The 20,141-nt window shown below is 35.5% G+C and overlaps 1 long non-coding RNA gene across 1 annotated transcript in view; it reads right to left on the minus strand.

The window, feature by feature from the left end:
* LOC145521084 (uncharacterized) overlaps positions 1–20,141 on the minus strand; it is an 89,811-nt gene that overhangs the window by 13,110 nt on the left and 56,560 nt on the right. Inside the window, exon 4 of the long non-coding RNA XR_014065095.1 lies at positions 8,040–8,100. This is a non-coding gene — a long non-coding RNA (uncharacterized LOC145521084). The remainder of the gene's footprint in view (positions 1–8,039; positions 8,101–20,141) is intronic.

Genomic DNA, 20,141 nt, shown 5'->3' on the forward strand with positions numbered 1-20,141 from the left:
ATATATATTTAAAGCTTTGATAAAGTTGATACAGAGACACTGGTGAAGCTCCCATGCAGTTAGCTTGCTGAAAACTTAACAGTCATGTGAACTCTTCAATAGTTTCTCCTTATCAATGAATGTTAGTAATTTAATTTAAAATTTAGAATAACTAGCTTTAAAATTATTTTGCTTTTTGTATTATTTTCAATTAATACATAGAGAGTTGAGGCCCAGAGATGTTGAATGATTTGCCCAAGGTCACACAACAAGGCAATACAGAAAACCATGATTTCTAAATATGCTTGAGTATCTAGTGTTAAGAAATCTGAGACACAGCATGATCATGTTACATAACAAGACTGGCCACACACTGGCAGATTTAATTGTTGGGTTTTGAATAGGATTCTAAGAAAAATCCTCTTGTAGTTGCAAACCAAAAACACTCCATCCTTCAAAACTCCCTTTTTCACTCCCTCTACTGTTTAAAGTACATTGTTCATTTGCTTTTCCATCATCACTTTTTATTCTACATCAAAGTCACCTCTGGAATTAGATTGTCCTGGACTGACTTTATAGAAGAGCTTAGTTTTCAGTTTGGATACTATAAGTTGAATATGGGTTGCTAAAAAAATTAATCAATCTGAATGTGAAGTGAGATGATTTATTTCAGGTATAACTAAAGGAAAGGACTTTTCAAGAGGCAATTGGGTAAGCCCAAGTTGAAATATGAGTCAAGAGGTTGGATCAGAATGTTTCAAGATGGGCAAAATAGTAAATATAGGACAATGTGATGGAGAGCATCAAGTTGGTAAGCCCTTTGAATTTTATTTGTTAAAATATTCTTTTGAGGTTAGAGCTCTCTTAGTTCAACTCATAAATATTACTTCCCTAGCTAAATTTGTTGTTTTATGTTGTACTCATACAATAAAGCCTTGGAATTTTGAACTTGATATGGAAAAAGTCAGATCATTAGAGCTGCTTCTGTAAACTTTCTCTGAATTTGACTTAATTTACTATGTTGGATTATGGATTGTATAAAAAGGATTGGTTTGAGTGGTTGCGGACATTAAACAGTTCACCTTGAGCTTGAACCATGTGTTATTTTTTTAACTTGAAAATTATTTGCTAGGTTAGGATAATAATTTGGGACATATCCACCATGAATAAATTAGACCATTTTCACATTTTAGGGAAATTAAAATTTAGATTTCTTGAGTAATAATCACTATAATTAGAACTAGTTATGATAGAACCCATGATATGTGTTCTAAAATAAAATAGACAGTGTGACAGTACATGTATGGTGTATGACTGATTCATAATAATAGACTCACAAATTCTCAGTAAAAATTGAAAACAGAAGTCTTTTGGATATTACCATTCCACTAGAAAAGTCTCTAATATCATAATTAGATAAGCTAAGCATTTCCTTTTTTAGAGGAACTAAAAATAGTGAGAAGTGTTTCAGTAAAGTCAGACTCTTCTTGAAGAGTTGGATTCGTCTTTATGCATTAGTTGTATATATTTTAGACTTCTTATAGAAGATTTATGATAGTCAATATCACTTTCTCAGTGTTGGCATCTGACAAAATTAAGAAATTGAAATTCAAAATTGTATTAATATGTATAAATTTAAACAGAAATAAATGGGATATAATATTACATGATGTGATATATGATTATGTTATATATTGAACGTAATATTATATAATATTATCATAATATTTGAAATAACATTTTTCAAACTTAAACTCCCCCTAAGTTTTCTTTTTTTTTAACATTTGAGAACATAATTTTTAGCCCCTTTTCGGCACACTGGCACATCAAGATTGAGTGACAATGAATTAGGGTTCAGTGGATCTTTATGGATACTTCATGGCTGGCCAGACAGAAAGTTCCCAAATAGGGTAACAACAATGGCTACTCCTTCTACCTCTGACTAAAGGGAGACTCCTTCTCCATGGGAGCAGAGAAGTTACCACGAAATGGTAGGTTTCTGGCTTGGCCTCTATCAATTCCCAACTTTCCAAGTGATGACTAGAGAAACATGTTGTGTATTAAAGCTACATTTATTAGACTTGCAACAACAAAGGGAAAATGCCAACTTGACAGAATCTTAGTGATGGCTCAGAATAGGGAAGACAAGGAGAATACTTCTAGTCTCTAGAATGTGGGCTGAACGATTTTAAGGTCTTTCAAAGCAGGGAACTAGTTGGGATAGACAACATTTATAATAGTTTTGGTTTGCTGAGCCCAAAGAGGCAAGGATCTTGAAGAACATTGTGAATAAAGTGTTAGTTGTAATAAGTAATTGGTTGTTATTGGTTCATAGTTTAACTTCAAAAAGCAGATGGCTTTTGAAGGAAGCAACTAAGTTCAGTTCAGTTGCTCAGTCATGTCTGACTCTTTGCAACCCCATGGACTGCAGCACGCCAGGATTCCCTGTCCATCACCAATTCACGGAGCCTGCTCAAACTCATGTCCATAGAGTTGGTGATGCCATCCTACCATCTCATCCTCTGTCATCCCCTTCTCCTCCAGCCTTCAATCTTGCCCAGCATCAAGGTCTTACCAGTAAGACAGTTCTTTGCATCAGGTGGCCAAAGTATTGGAGCTTCAGTTTCAGCATCAGTTCTTCCAATGAATATTCAGGACTGATTTCCTTTAGGATTGACAGGTTTGATCTTCTTGCAGTACAAAGGACTCTCAAGAGTCTTTTCCAACACTGCAGTTCAAAAGCATCAATTCTTCAGTGCTCAGCTTTCTTTGGAGAAGGCAATGGCAGCCCACTCCAGTCCTCTTGCCTGGAAAATCCCATGGACGGAGGAGCCTGGTAGGCTGCAGTCCATGGGGTCGCTACGAGTCAGACACCACTGAGTGACTTCACTTGCACTTTCCCTTTCATGCATTGGAGAAGGAAATGGCAACCCACTCCAGTGTTCTTGCCTGGAGAATCCCAGGGACGGGGGAGCCTGGTGGGCTGCCGTCTATGGGGTCGTACATGACTGAAGCGACGCAGCAGCAGCAGCTTTCTTTGTGGTCCAACACTCACATCCATACATGGCTACTGGAAAAATCATAGCTTTGATTAGATAGACCTTTGTTGGCAAAGTAATGTCTGCTTTTTAACATGCTGTCTAGGTTGGTCATACTTTTTCTTCAAAGGAGCAAGAAGCTTTTAATATCATGGCTGCAGTCCCCATCTGCAGTGATTTTGAAGCTCAAGAAAATAAAGTCTGTCACTGTTTCCATTGTTTCCCCATCTATTTGCCATGAAGTGATGGGACTGGATGCCATGATATTTGCTTTTTGAATGCTGAGTTTTAAGCCAGTTTTTTCACTCTCCTCTTTCACGTTCATCAAGAGGTTCCTCAGTTCCTCTTTACTTTCTGCAATAAGGGTGCTCTCATCTGCATATCTGAGGTTATTGATATTTCTTCTGGCAATCTTGATTCCAGCTTGTGCTTTATCCAGCCCAGCATTTCACATGATGTACTCTGCATAGAAGTTAAATAAGCACAGTGAAAATATACAGCCACCTTTGCTTGTTCTCAGTATTCTGAGAAAAGAACCTATGCCCAATGATCCAGGTAGTGTTTAACTTAAGGGTAAAGTTGATTTTAGTTCTGTCTACATAATGGTTATTCTTTACTCTAAGCTGGAAGAGAAGTGATTATCATGTGGGGACATGATCACTCCCAATATATACATTAAGCATCACTGCTTAATGTATAGAATTTCTGATAGTACGTGTTCCTGCCTTTGTATTTGCCAAGCTTTCTTGTTCTTTATGTGGAAATATTATTCGTTGGATTGTTTGCCAGGACACTTTCTGCATAGTAGTATTTAAGGCTTTGGAGATCACATATTTGAGGACTCTAATAAAATTACTAAGAGAAGGATTATTTATCATCGTCTGTAGCACATTTTTAGGCCAAAAGCCAAGGGTTTCCATTTTAGAACAAAGAGATTCCTTTTTTAATCCAAAGAATCTGTGGAATCAAATAAGAGATATTGTTTCATAATTTTATTGTTTCTGACATTTATTAGTTATATATCAATACTTGCAAGATACATGGGGCATGTAAATGTAATGCAGTGAGCTCAGTAGTGTCCGACTCTTTGTGACCCCCGTGGACTATAGTCCACTAGGCTCCTCTGTCTGTGGAATTTCCTAGACAAGAATACTGGAATGAGTTGCCGTTTCCTTCCCCAGGGGATCTTCCTCACCCAGGGATCAAACCCCATTTCCTGTGTCTCCTACATTGGATTCTTTTCCATTGAGCCATCTGGGAAGCCCTGTAAATGCAGTACTCTTTCCTTAAGGAAGCACTTATTCCATTTTGACAACCCAGTTTTCAAGAGGCTCTGTTTTGATCCACTGCTGTGAAATTTTCATGATCCTCTTAGAGTTTATGGTAAGCAGAATAAAAGTTCTCATATGTGCCCATCTCCTATTACCTGGAACCTCCAAATATGCTTGTCATGTGGCAGGGGAACACTAAAGTTGCAGGAGGAATTAAGGTGACTAATCAGCTGACCCTAAGATGAGGAATTTTTTCTTGGATTATCCAGGTGAGCCCAACATAGTGACAAAGGTCCTTATCAATGGAAGAATGAAACAGGAGCATCAGAGAAGGAGTTGTGACAATGGAAGCAGTGGTCAGAGTGATGACATTGTTGACTCTGAAAATAGCAGGCCATGAGCCAGTGACTACAGGCAGCCTCTAGAGTTGGAAAAAGCCAGGAGACAGATTTTCCTCTGGAGACTTCAGAAGGATTGCATCCCTGCCTTGATTTCACCCCAGCATTATACGTTTTGGACTTCTGACCTCCAGAAGATAATACGCTTGTGTTGTTCTAAGACACTAAGTTGGTGGTATTTGTTATGGAGACAATATGAAACTAACACTGCCTCATTGACATAGTTCAATTCATCTGCCATTGTCTGAACCATAATATGTATAATTTTCCTCTCTTTTTAGGTCCCTTGAAAAACATGAAATAAAGGAGATTTGACATAGAAGAAAGCAGTCCAAATTTCCTTTCAATGACTAAAGTTTTTTTAGACTTAATTCAAGGCTCAGATTTTGTCTTTGAGCTAAACTATGTCCAGATCCCTTCTCTCAAGATGGGAAGTTGACAGGCAAGTAAGACTCATGGGTATCAAGGCTACACTGAAGGGAGGTATCAGTTTATCAAGATAACACAGATCCTTGCCCAATTTGTAGGTAAGAGGCAAGAAAATTCTGTTACAAATCCAATGCAAGAAGACCATACAATGATGTTTTCAGTCAAAATATCTCTGTGCAGTTTTCAAATAGCATTAAAATATTTTGGTACCATTCATTAAACATGATCTTATATTGGGTGATCCAATTATAAGATAGAGTTCATCAGGTAGATCTGAAGACAAAGAGCTTAGAGTATAGCCAAAGTGGTATGCCTTTTTGGCTAAGGTCTGTAGAAGTGAGATAGGGTTTCCCTGTTGGCTCAGCTGTGAAGAATCTGCATGCAATGCAGGAGATGGAGGAGACATGAGTTGGATCTCTGGATCAGGAAGATCCCCTGGAGGGGGAAATGGCAACCCACTCTAGTAATCTTGCCTGGGGAATCCCATAGACAGAGGAACCTGATGGGCTACAGTCTATAGGGTTGCAAAGAGTTGGACACGACTGAGCAACTGAGCATGCACACACATAAAAGCAAGATAGCATCCAAATATACAGGCTCTGTCCCCTGTCTCTTTAGAGTTCTATAGGTGGTGATTTCTGTGAAACTTCCTTTTTGAGACCTGACATAAGAGAGGATTTTAGATATCTATCTTTCTGGTGTGTATATTGTTTTTTATCTAAGAAGTTGCTTAGTGATTTTGTCCAATTACTAAGGAAATCAACAGGTTCAATTTACAAGTTACTCTTATGAAAGGAAACTGGATGACATCTAGGAAAATGAGTACAAACCCTACAGTCGTTTAAGTTGTGTGTGTGTGTTTACCAAATCATAAGCAAATTATTGCCAGGCATTGAATCTATATTAATACTAATGAGTGACTAAGAATGTCAAAGGCAGTGTTAAGTCGGGAATCTTTTTATAAACATCTCAGTTAAGAGGTAGCAAGTGTCTGTTAGAAATCCAGAGTCTTATAACAGCTAAGAGGAAAGAAAAATTACTGTGAAAATAAAAAACAGAGCTTGCAGACTGAAGTGTGACAGTCATGGCTCTTGTTTGTTGATTAAGTAGGAGCTGTTAACAGTTATCTTTACAGAAAAGTTTTGAGTGGACGCTTTCTCTTCCCAACTGTCTGCTTGTTTTTGGACCATTCTTAAGAATTTTTCTAGATGCAACATGATTCAAAGAAGATGTTTGTGTTTTTTATTGAGAAATGTGAATCTAAGGACCAACATCCTAGCGTCTTACTATTACATTAGTCATGAACAACATCTAATATGGTCTTGTCAAATAAAGAAAATTTTCTTGTCATGGAAATTTTACATTTTCAGTTGACTATTAAATTTATCTTCCTTTTTCATTTACAAATGTTTGAATCACCATTACTGTAACTTTTAATGTATATGTGTAGCAATATACAACAATGAAAGAGATGAAGTTAAAACTTTTAATCTTATCTTTCCAATATAGTTAACTTAATTACCTGTACATAATCAGTATGTATATATCATTTTAATGTTACCATCTCAATAAACTAGAACAGGCCTCTTAAAGAACAAAGTGTATTTATTGTCTTATATACACATTCCTGTTTCTCTATAATCATATTAATTGCAACCTTTAACTAAAGGAGCTAGCTCTTGTTTTGTGAATAATTTCTAGAAAAAACTAGACAGTAGTACATCAAGAATTAGCTAGCTATTTTCTTCCTTATAGTCACATTTTATACAGTTTTAACATATCTCAATATGACAGAATAAATATATGAACAATGGCATTTAAGGAATTTGTATATCCTTTTAATATATACTCAATCCATATATAAAATAAGAAAAAAGGATTGATTTAAAACAATATTTAATGACCAAAGCATGTAGTATTTTTTCTAATTTATAACATCACCAGCACAACTTTGTAAAGCAATTATCCTCCAATTAAAAAAACAGAACTTGTCTATCTATAAAAAGATATTTTATTAACTACAACTTAATATTAAGCTAATGCCTTAAAGTTGACTACAAGTCTGGAAATTTTGAATTAAGTGAACTCATTATATGTGTTTATAGCATGATTAAGAATATATAATATTAAAAAGGTATCTATTACTCAGTTTCATTTAGGTAAACATATTTTGGTATATATTTGTACTCTTAAAATATTTGTAAAAATAATTTAATTGACTCATGGAATAATAATATTTTTTGAAAGTTTAAAATATAAATCATGTATCAATTAAAATATTGTGCTTACAGTACTGTTTTTGGTAGTGATATTATGAAGGCTAAAATTGTTTTAGGAAACGCAAGAGACATGGGTTCAAACCCTGTGTCAGGAAGATCACTTAGAGTAGGAAATGGCAACTTGCTCCAGTATTCTTGCCTGAGAAATCCCATGAACAGAGGAGCCTGGTGGGCTGCAATCACAGAGTCAGACAAGATGAGAGGCTGAACACAGAAAGAAAATTGTTTTAAGCTAAAATTAATCATTCTAATTTATCTAAGTAATCATCTATTTGGGCTTCCCTGGTGGCTCAGACAGTAAAGAATCTCCTTGCAATGCAGGAGACTAGGTTTGATCCCTGGATTGGGAAGATCCCCTGGAGAAGGGAATGGCAACCCACTCCAGTACTTTTGGCTAGAGAATTTCATGGACAGAGGAGCCTGGCGGGCTACAGTCCATGGGCTTGCAAAGAGTTGGGCTTGACTGAGAGACTAACACAATCATCTTTTTATGTTGTATATACTTAAAAGTACAAATTAACCTCTATATTTATGTAACAGAAAAATCAGTTAAGATCGTGAGCTCATGTCAAAAGTTCTAAATGCCTAGCTTATCTTTTTATCTAACAAGATCATAATCCAAACTCACGGGTTCTTATTACTTACAGTTTTGGCAGGTTGAAAAACACTTAAAAAAATCTTCAGTATTTATCTGGATTATATATTCCTAGAATGTGTACAGAAAAATAAAACAATTATTTTTTGATCAATCAATCCCTAAAGTTACCCAAAAAACAGAAAAAGGAGTTGGAAAGAAAAAAAGAAAGAAATGAGAAACTACATGTTTCAGACCAATATTAAATTATCACTGCAAAAGACAAATTATCTTGTCTTTTGCAAACAGAGAGGAAGTCTTAGCTTCAGGAAAATATATTTTTATACATACACACATGTATACTCATATATTACATGAGTATAGAGAGAAAGAAAAAAATATAGGTAATTTAAACAGTAACTCAAAATTTTGGCAATTCTATCAAGCTGTGTGCTTTTTAATTGCACATCAAACTTTGAAGGATGGTCATGTCAGAGAGAGTTTTAGACAAGAGATCTCTCTTTGAGACAGACGAGTCAGAGAATCTATAATCTATTTGTTTTAGTGAAAGTGAAGTCGCTCAGTCATGTCCGACTCTTTGTTACCCCATGGACTGTAGCCCACCAGGCTTCTCTGACCATGGGATTTTCCAGGCAAGAATATTGGAGTGGGTTGCCATTTCCTTCTCCAGGGGATCTTCCCGACCCAGGGATTGAACCCGGGTCTCCCACGTTGTAGGCAGACGCTTTACTGTCTGAGCTACCAGGGAAGTTACACAAAATACTCTAAAATAAACATTCGTGTTCATGGCCGAAAGTTTCCCAAAGGCCACTGAAGTGTCATGTTATCCTGGGTGGAATTATGTTGAAAAGACATGCACGTGAGTTAGCATGTGAAAGAGATCCTTTTAATCAGTATAAGCCAGAAAGAGGTAGCAATTCCTGTTTTGTGTCTTTAGACCTTTCCAAAGGTGAGTTTTTAAATGCTAAGCAGTCGGGGCAGACAAAAATAAATGGAAACAAGTACTTTTAATGGAAGTACTTTCTTTAAATGGAAACAAGTACTTTTACGTTCTACTGGGAATTAAACCCAGGATTTTCTGTGTGTCAAGCATGTGTGATGACAACACCATGGAACCTGAATATCTAGTTTTGAGAATCAAAGAGCCTCAGGGGAATGTACTTCTCCAGGTATTTGTATAAGGGACGAAGGCGTCTTGATTGGTTGCCTATGGGACCTCCAGGTTTGTCAACTGTTGACTTCTTGAAAGTCTACTGGAAATACCTGTTGATCAAGGAAAACTAGGTGAGGAAGAGCACCACCTTGGTGATATCTTAACAGTGTTTCAGAAGGGGGAAGACAGGGTAGGATATCAAACAAGGTTTCAGGGCCTGGACTGGGAAAGTTTTCAGTCAGGTCTTGTATATGTCAAGTCAGGTCTTGTAAAATAGAATTGTGATTGGAGAGAACATATTATGTGATAGTTTATGATTGATGGGCTTAGAGAAGCCAGGGCCTGGAAGTTATTCTTGAGGAACCAGCTGTTAGTCTTAAATTGGCTATTTAGTTGGTTCACATTCTTATCCACAGGGAACAAGTACCTTTGGTGCAAATAGCAAAGTTGTATTAGTTTTGCCTTCAAAAGTATCATTTCCTGTAAGAGCAAAAAATTATGTTGCTTTATGTTGCCAGTTTTTAATTCCCTGCCCCTCTCCCACCACTCCAGCTCCAGAAGAACTTGTTTCAGGTTTCTAGAGAATAGGACTGCAAAATGATTTCAATTAAAGGGTTGTAGAACTGGGCTATTGTAAGGACTCAGACCTCAAAATGCCCTATTTAGAAGGCCAATGATAAACTTTATCCCACTGATCTCCAATTAAATTAGCCATATTTGTTAGTGTATATTGATTGACATACATACAACTTTATGAAGGACTATTTTGCATTTGATAATGATTTTCATGTACATCTGTGTTTTATAAACACATGTGCCTGCTCAGTCACTTCAGTCATGTCCAACTCTTTGCAACCCCATTGACTGCAGCCTGCCCGGCTCCTCTGTCCATGGAATTTTCCAGGCAAGAATACTGGAATGGGTTGCCATTTCCTATTCCAGGGAATCTTCTCGACCTAGGGATTGAACCCACACCTCCTGCATTGGCAGGTGGATTCTTCACTACTGAGCCACCTGGGAAGCCAAACACATTAATACCATGACTAAATAGCAGGTCATCTTGAACTGACTCTTTAGGTTCTTTCTTACTTCTACCAAGCACATCGGCTGGGATTCATTGCTGGAGATTAAGTTAGAGAGAAATTAAGTGGTGATAATGATGATAAGTGAAGCATCAGTGACAAAGTGGCAAATAATAAGGCCAGAAACTCATATCACTGCATCAGGAACTCATATCATCAGAAGCAACAGGAAGGCAGAATGATAAACCAAGAAAAGAGACAGACCCCTCACACTGCATGAAAACATCTTGATGTCCTGTTCAGGGCAACATCTAGAACTTAGCCTGCTTTAGGTCCTAAGGAAATTAAGCAAGTTTCTATATGATAATGGCTTTAGAGAGAAAATAATTAACTATCATCAGTGGAAATTTAAGCCACTCTAGAGATCTATCAAGAGAGGAGAAAAACATGGAGCAAGTGAGTTCTAGCAGTGACGTTTGTATTGTCTCAGAAATAGAGTACAGACTACCCATATTTCCTTGACTGAGCTCTCTAATGCCAGGTAGGTGGATGCTAAAAAGGCAAGGGTCACATTCACAGAAAAGAAAATGAACTGTTAAAACTCTAAAGGAATGTCAAGGGCATTATGATCATAATGCATTAAGAATGGATGAATCTGATCCATACAAAAAGCACCATGACAAAAATCTGAAAGCTGATCTAAGTTGCTCTTGAGCTTGGGAAGAGATCAAAAATTTAGAAACGATAGCATTTCCATGGAATATTTTGAAGAAAAAAAAAAAAGACTTTTAAATTTGAATTTGGTCATTTGACCTCTAAGAAAAATTCTCTCAATTTAGAAAATCACAAAGGAGATGGCTCCATAAAATTTGAATTACTTGCCATGTGTGTCAGTGCTTTCTGATAGAAATCACCAGCCCTAGAAATCACAGGACCTATGACCAGGTGCTAGAAAATGGATGGCTTTGTAGGTTTCAGGAGGCTTGTACTTGTGTAAATGTTAACAGAGAATCAGGTTTGGATTATTTTCCTTGGATGGAAGAAACCACATGTTCCTCCAGGTGATTCCTTTCTCTGTTTGGGAACAGCAACTGCTAATGGCACAAAGTCTTGAATATCTGTCTTTGAAGGCATGGAATCTTTAATGATCCTTTATTGGAAACTTTCTGGACTTTATTTTTTTATAAGTGAACTTAGTGGCAGTTCTTCACAGCTTTCTGAAGGAAAAGAACCATTGAGTATCATTCTTGAACCTGTTAGTTTATCCCCTGGGGCTCCAATGAATTCAAGGAAAAAACACTAGCCTGCAGTCAGTCAGCCTGGGGGCTGTAAAGTTGTCAGATCTCATAAGCTAGGCATAGTGTTTGGGTCTGGACTTGGATACGAAAACTCAAAAGAAAAAAAAAAGTTCATGGAACACACATCTGTTATGCACCAGATGGCAGCTGTTATTTCATCTCCTGTGGAACTTTTTCCTATAATTCTTGTTACACTTCTTCTACTGCAGTACTTATGGGTTTTAAGGAAAAAAAGCAAAATATTTTGGGAAAAAATGAGGTGAATGTAACATTAAAACCAAGGCTTTAATTGTTCCAAAACTCAGGATTTGCAGAGTTAAGGTTCCCACAGCAATCCTCCAACTGTGCAGCGTGCATTATAATAGGAGCCCTCATTACATAATCATCAAACCCCGGGTAATGTTACAGAGTGTTCAGCAGATAAAGGGCACAAAATAATGGGATGGAACTGCACTTTTTCTCTAATCTTAGATGTACAGAGAATATTATGTTACTGCATAAATATTACATGATCATGTAACAAAATATACTAATGAAATACACAGATGCAAAGCAAGAGTGCAAGGGTTGAGATTGCACTGGGAACACTTAAATTGATTTTCTTATTCTTTGCTAATTCAAATTCAAACTTAATTTAGCATTTGTGTCTTTTTATGAGAATATAATATGTCATTGGAGACTTGACAGTTTCTAATGCTTTATAAAATGGTGCTTAGGGTCATTTAGACATACAACAATAATGCTGTCTTTCATGTCCCAAATTTCTGTCCCTGACTGTAACTTAAGCATTTCGTTATTGACCTAGAGGCTAATTTCTGTGCAACAAATCTTCCACCTTGAGAGTAGAGCACATAGGTTCTTTATATTAAGGACAAAAATGTTGCCTTTTCGGTTTGGTGCATTTCTGTTTGTCGGTGACAATATTTGTGTGCGAATTTGTCAGTCTATTCTGATAGACACACTCTACCAAATGATTTACATGGCACCAACTTGTACAAAGAGCGCTGTTCTAGATTCTGATGTGATCGAAAGAAATTGTCATGGTCTTGCTTTTTAAGAAATTAAGACCTTCAGTAACTGATGATGGTGTTAATTATATTCACTTTGAGTCAAATTGTGTTGTGCACCCTAAATCATAGCTTTGACAGTGCCGGCATATTACATCTTATTACATTTTTTTCTTTCATTTTACAACAGCTCTATTTTATGCAAACATCTCTTGTGATTTTTACCACCAACATATGCTCCTTTTCTCCCACTTTCCTTTGATATATTTGTATTTTTTTAAAACATTTTTATTAATGCTTATTTTCTTAGAGCATTTTTAGGTTCAAAGAAAAACTGAGGGGAAGGTACAGATTTCCCAAAATATGCCCTGTTCTCACACACTCACAGTCTACATAATTATCAACATCCTTCACTAGAGTGGTACATTTTTTACAATTGATGAACCTCCATTAACACATCATTACCCAAAGTCCATAGTTTACATTCCAGTGCACTTTTGGTGTTGTATGTTCTATGGTTATGAGCAAATGTATAATGATGTGTATCTATCGTTAGAGTGTCATACAGAATATTTCCAGTGCCCTAAATTTTTTGTACTCTGCCTTTTCATCTCTTGCTTCCCTCCCCAATCTTACTAACCCCTGACAACCACTGATATGTTTCCTGTCTCCATAATTTTGCCTTTCTAGAATGTCATATAGTTGGAATCAGATGAGATGCTGTCTTTTCAGATCGCCTTTTTTCATTTAATAATATACATTTAAGATTCTTCCATGTCTTTTCATGGTTTGATAGTGCATTTCTTTTCAGTGTTGAATAATATTCCATTGTTTGGATGTACCATAGGACATCTGTGAAAGGCATCTTGGTTGTTTCCAACTTTCAGCAATTATGAATAAAATTATTATGAACATCCATGTACACATATTGTGTGGACATGCTTTCAACTCTCTTGGGTAAATCCATATAAGAGTATGAATCCTGGATCGTATGATAAGTGTATGTTTAGTTTTGTAGGAACCACCAGCTATCTTCTAGCATGTATATATACTATTTTGCATTCCCACCAGTAATGAGTGAGAGTTCCTGTTGCTCCACATCCTCACCACCATTTGGTGTTATCAGCGTTCCTTTCCAGTTTGGGCCATTCTAGTAAGTGTGTAGTAGAATCTCGTTTTTGTTTTAATTTGCTTTTCTCTGATGACATATGCTTATTTGCCATCTGCATATCTTTTTTAGTGAAATGTTTGTTAATGACCCTTGTGGCTCAGCTGGTAAAGAATCTGCCTACAATGCAGGAGATCTGAGTTCAATCCTTGGGTTGGGAAGGTCCCCTGCAGAAGGGAATGGCTACCCACTCCAGTGTTCTGGCCTGGAGAATTCCATGGACTGTATAGTCCATGGGGTCACAAAGTGTTAGACATGACTGAGTGACTTTCACCTATTTTTTTAAATGGGTTGTTTTTTTTCTTATTTTTTAAAGTTTTTTTTTTTTTTATTTTGGCATTAGTATAATGGAAGTCTCATAGAATGAGTTAGAAAATATTCTCTCTGATATTATAGACAACTGATATATTTTTTTTCCTTAAATATTTGGTAGAGTTTACCAGTGAACCTGTCTAAGTCTGGTAGTTTCTGTTTTGAAAGTTATTAATTATTGATTCAGCTTCTTTAATAGATATAGGCCAATTCAGATTGTCTGTTTCTTTTTGTGTGAGTTTTGGCAAATTGTGTTTTTTAGGAATTGGTCCATTACATCTAGAATGTCATGTTTGTGGGCATAGAGCTGTTCATAGTATTCCTTTATTATCCTTTAATGTTCAGTGGTTAATGATTGCTTTTTCTGGCATTAGTAGTTTGTGTCCTCTTTCTTTTGTTCTTAGATTGCCTGACTAGAGTCTAATCAATTTAATTGATCTTTTCAAAGAACCAGTTTTTGGTTTTATTGATTTTTCTCTATTGATTTCCTGTTTTTAACTGCATTGAGTTCTGTTCTAATTCTTTCTTTCTTCTGTCTACTTTGGACTTATTTTGCTCCTTTTTTTTCTGGTTTCATAAGATGACAATTTATATGATTGATTTTAGATCTTTCTTTCTAATGTATGCATTTGACTCCATAAATTTCCCTTTATGCACTGCCTTTGCTGTATCCCACATTTTTAATAAACTTTATTATTATTTTTTTTTCCATTTATTTCATACTACATGCTCTTCATAGACATGATTGGGTATGTAGTGCTCTGTGTGAGGTTACTCTCAACCTTGTTGTTGACATACTGTTTATATCAATATTTTGGCAAGCAAAACAACCTTTATAGAATCAAAGAATATCATAACTGAAAGTAAAGTTAAAAGATATCTAATTCCTTTTAAAGAGGAGGAAATTGAGGCTCAGAGACATTAAAGCTCTCCAAGTTCACATATGTGTTAGTGGCAGAGCATAATAAGAAGAGCTTTTCCCCTTTATGTGGTATATCTTCCCTGCACATAAGTACTGGATGTTGGGCAGTGGTTGGTTATATGGTTACAGAACAAATTTGCTTTCAATTACATTTAGTGCTTAAGAAGGTAAACATATTTTGAATAAGAAATAAACCAAAAAGCCTAAGCAGACATTAATACATGAAAATGTAGACACAAAATTCTAGTAAAAAAATAAGGAAAAGAGAGATACTCTAAATAAACTTTTATCACTGCATTAAAGATGCATCTTATTTATTCAATTCCATTTACTTAAAACTGTAATTTGACCTTAAAAATTTTTGTTTTTCATTTGTTTTTGAAATATCCCTTAGATTTTATTTACATTATTTTTTAAAATATTTTTGAGGTTCATGATGAAATCACAACTTGTTACAGATAGTTGCTGTTTCTTTATTCTATATCCTATGAGGTTAATTTTGTAATTCAGTTATCAAATAATATACACTTAGTGAAAACTTCCTTTTCTAATTACTTCAGTACCATAGAAATATGTGTTTTATTTAGAATGACATAAATATACAAATTTGAAATACCCAAATAATTTTAAAATAAGAAAAATTGTCTCTAAATATTGTGAGAAAAAAAATTAGTGAAGTACCCATAGTTGTTGATAAAACATAGAATGCGCACTACTTACTATGGGTTTTTGCTTAAATATATCTAAACATGAATTTGCATTTTCCTTGGTGACAGTCGACTATATCTCCAGCAAGGAAGCAATAGAACAGCGAGTAATTGGAAGAATGGAAAACATCAATAGGACCAAAATTTACTGCAGTAATTCTCAATGGAATCAATTATTAGACATCTGAGAAAAAGTATTAATATTTATAGCATAAAACAAGTGTGAAATAATACATTAATTAGACAGGAGTAAAGCAGTGTGATGGCATCACCAACTTGATAGACATGAGTTTGGGTAAACGCCGGGAGTTGCTGATGGACAGGGAGGCCTGGCACGCTACGATTCATGGGGTCACTAAGAGTCGGACATGACTGAGCGACTGAACTGAACTGAACTGAAGGCAGTGTTACAGCTGAGAAGATAGTTGCAAAGATCTGAATTAACATCATGGAGAATTAGAATACTGTGGGCGAAACAGTGAAAAATAATGAAAAAAAATGGAGATATACATTGTGAAGCAATAAATGAAATAATAAAAAAAAAGCGCCCCATGGTAGGTAGTTATTAATGTATTCTAAGTTAGTGAAAGTATTAGTTGCTCAGTCGTGTCCGATTCTTTGCAACCCCATGGATTGTAACCTGCCAGACTCCTCTTTCCATGGAATTCTCTAGGCAAGAATACTGGAGTGGGTATCCATTCTCTTCTCCAGGGTATTTTCCCAACTCAGGGGTTGGACCCAGGGATCGAACTTGGGTCACCTGGATTGAAAGAAGATTCGTTACTGTCTGAGCCACCAGGAAATAGTTTCCAAAGTGTTTTAATCTGCATCACAATATCTTTATTTTAGGCATACGGCAGAGCCTACCTTTTACTTGGTATTAAATCTCCTCCTATAATATTAGTTAGTCTTTTGCAATGTTTGAACATTGCCTTGGCATAACCAGAATAAAGAAACCAAAAGGGCTGTTGAAAGACTTTCCCATTGCAATTTTTCTATTAAGATATGGAGTGTTCATTTTATGGTATGAAAGCAGGCTCCCAGAGACTTTGAAGGCTTGGTGTTAGGAATGGTCTGCAGCAGAGGTCAGCAAGCTATGGCCTATAGACCAGCTGTTTGGTTTTACAAATGAAGTTTCATCAGGACACAGTCATGCTCATTTGTTTACTTCCTGTCTGTGGCTGCTTTCTAGATACAAAGTCAGAGTTGAGTAGTTGTGACAGAGTTCTTAGGGTCTGGAAGCCTCAGTTGTTTATTCTTTACTATTAAGTAAAATTTAAGAAAAGATTCCCTGACCCATGATCTAGAGAAGCACTTTCCAATAAATAGTACTCTTTGTGACGATAGAAATAGTCTATCACTGTGCTATCCAGTATGGTAGCCACTAGCCACATGTAGCTAAATAAGTACTTGAAATGTGACTAGTATGGCTGAAGAATTAAAATTTTAACTTCACTTATTGTAATTAATGAAAATGTAAGTTTGAATAGCCACATAGGGCTAGTGGCCACTGTATTAGCACATATATAGCACATTTCCAACGTCATCGAGTCATACTTCCCTAGAACAGTCAGACAACTGTTTTGTAAAGGGCCGCATAATAATGTGACTCAGGAGCAACTGAAATGTGGCAGTGCAAATGAGAAGCTAAAGTCTTAATTTTAATTTTATTTTAATTAATTAAAATTCAAATAGCCACACATGGTACGCAATTACTGTAATGGATAAAGTCAGCTAGAATGGTGGTTCCCAAAGTGTGGTACCAAGATCAGCAGCATCAACATTAACTAAGAATTTGTTAAAAGTAAAATTCTTGGTCCCTACACCAGATTTAGTGAATCAAAAACTCTAAGGATGAGGCCCAGAAAACTGCATTTTAACACACACCCCAGGGCAGCGTTTCTCAATTTAGCATGCATCAAGATCATCTGGCAGGCCTGTTAAAAACCCAGATTGCTGGACTTCATATCCAGAGTTCTAATAATTTCCCAAAGGATGCGAATGGCTGCTGATCCATGGACCATGCTTTTAGTAGGACGTGCCTAGAGCTGTAGTGTGCCAAGTCATATGTGTGCTTGGACAATCTACTGAGTAGCAGGAAAACATATCAGGGTTTTTTACTTGTATTTACTTTTCACCTAAAAGACTTTACTAAACCTGCATTATTCTCTTAGTTAGTCCCTGTCAAATTGTCATAATTCTGATTGGTTGACTTTGGTCTCATTTATCTTTTATTTTTAATTCTATGTTTCAAAACCATCATACGGTAATTTAACTTTTTTTCTTTAGGTTGGTAGATCTATAAATCGTAACACATGTATAGAGTCATACAACCACCACCATAATTAGGATACAAAACAGTTCTATAGCCCTAACACCTCCCTTTGGTTATTTCTTTATAGCTACCCCTTTCTCTACCCGTAATCCCTGGCAAAAATTCTCTACTGCTGTGGATTTATCTTGTCAAGAATTTCATAAAAATGGAGTCATCAAGGCATGACTCTGGAGACTGACTTCTTTTACTCAGCATAATTCCTGTGAAATTTGTTCATATTGCTGTGTGTATTAATAGTTTGTTTCTGTTTATTGCTGAATAGTATTCTATTGTGTGATTAAACCATAGTTTATCCATTTACTCAATGAAATCCCTCTGAGTTGTTTCCAGTTTAGAAAATTATTTTAAAAAAGAGCAATTTAAACATTTGTGTACAGGTTAAGTGAACATAATTTTCATTTATTTAGGGTAGATTTTCAAGAGTGGAGTTGCCAGATCATATGGTAAATATATGTTTGACTTTATAAGAGGCTATCAATATTTTTTTTGAAAATAACTGTATCATTTTGCACTTTCCCAGCAATGCAGAAGAGAGCTAGTGGCTCTGTATTCTTGCCAACAGCTGTTATTGCTGGTATTTTTTGTTTTAGAATCCTAATAGATGTATTGTGGTATCTCATTGTGATTTTTAATTTGCATTTTCTTAATGGCTAATGACAGTAAGTATCTTTTCCTGTGTTTATTTCCCATTCTTACTTTTTTTTTTGTAAATTATCTATTCTTCACTCCTTTGCCATTTTTTGAAATTGAGTCAAGTCATTGTTTTCTTATTGTTGGGTTTTAAAAACTCATTATGTATTCTGGATTCAAGTTCTTTATTGGAAATGTAATTTGAAAAATTTTTCTTTGCATTTCTTAACCTTTGCATTTAATAATGTGATATATGGAATTTCATTCATGTGAAGCTACATTAACTTGATTAATTCATTACATTATCCAGGTTAGGAAGTGGACAAATAGACAAACATCATTATTAATACGATGCCTGTGAAGGAAATTGGCTGAGAAATTACTAATAAGGCAGGTGCAAGAGAACAAGAAAATGGCACAATTGACACTTTTGTCCCTCATAGTAGCTTTTTAGCCAACAAATTATGAAAACATTGCTGTCTAGGTAAGTGATCTAGTACATACATAAATTTGTAAATGTGCCATTTTTAACAAGGAGTGTAAAAGCAATGGCTTTTGAAAGATATTTATGCCATGGAAAAAGCTTTTAAAAATCCATACTAGGAAAATTCAGAGTGATTTTATTGCTGAAAGTAATGCAGATATATTGTCAGTTTGAAGTCTCATATCTGAACAATTAAAAATTTTGAAATAGAGGATTCCCAAACTTGTTTTGATGTATAACAGTGGAGGAAATTGAACTGTGCCTATTTTTTACCAGTATAAAATTATAACATCTTTAATTTATTTCCTCAAACAACTGAATGACATTAAGGAAGATACAGATTTCTAGGTACATTTTGATAGAAACTTTTCAGAATTATGGGTGGAGTTGAAATATTGCTAGTATGATGTTATAAGTGCAGACAGTGATGTAATTCTTCCATATAAATACCCTTTCCTTTGAAAAACGTCTTTTTCAACTGTGACAGCCATGAAAGATCAAGAATCTAAATAAATTGAAGTTATCACTATACTTTTGAATTGGTATACCTTTAAGTGTTAAACCAAAGCTTTTGTTTTTATTTTTTGACTTTTTCCTTCAGCTTTATTGATGTATTGAAGAAGGGAATGGCAACCAACTCCAATATTCTTGCTGAAAAATCCCATAGACAGAGGAGCCTAGCAGGCTACAGTCCATGGGATCACAAAGAGTCAAACATGACTTAGTGACTGAGCACAGCACACCGTTGATTTACATTGTATTAGTTTCAGATACATTGAAGGTGATTCATTTATGTATACATATACATATACATATACATATACATATACATATATATATATATCCATTCTTTTTTGGTTCTTTTCGCTGGTAGATTATTACAAAAATTTGAATACTATATAGTTATCTGAGAAACCAAGGTTTTTAAAAAGAACAGAGCATTTTCAATATGCTTTCCCTAAAAATGCATTACCACTGAAAGTATATTTTCTGAAAGCAAAAATTTTTGTACATCATAGGACAAAGAAAACCATTTCAAGAATATGTATTTCTTCCCATTTCATTCTGTTGAAATATCTATTTGTGCATGTGCTAAATCACTTCAGTCATGTCT

The sequence above is a fragment of the Giraffa tippelskirchi genome, chromosome 9, assembly GCF_054371585.1.
Source record: "Giraffa tippelskirchi isolate mGirTip1 chromosome 9, T2T-mGirTip1v1.2.pri, whole genome shotgun sequence".
Classification (NCBI taxonomy): domain Eukaryota; kingdom Metazoa; phylum Chordata; class Mammalia; order Artiodactyla; family Giraffidae; genus Giraffa; species Giraffa tippelskirchi.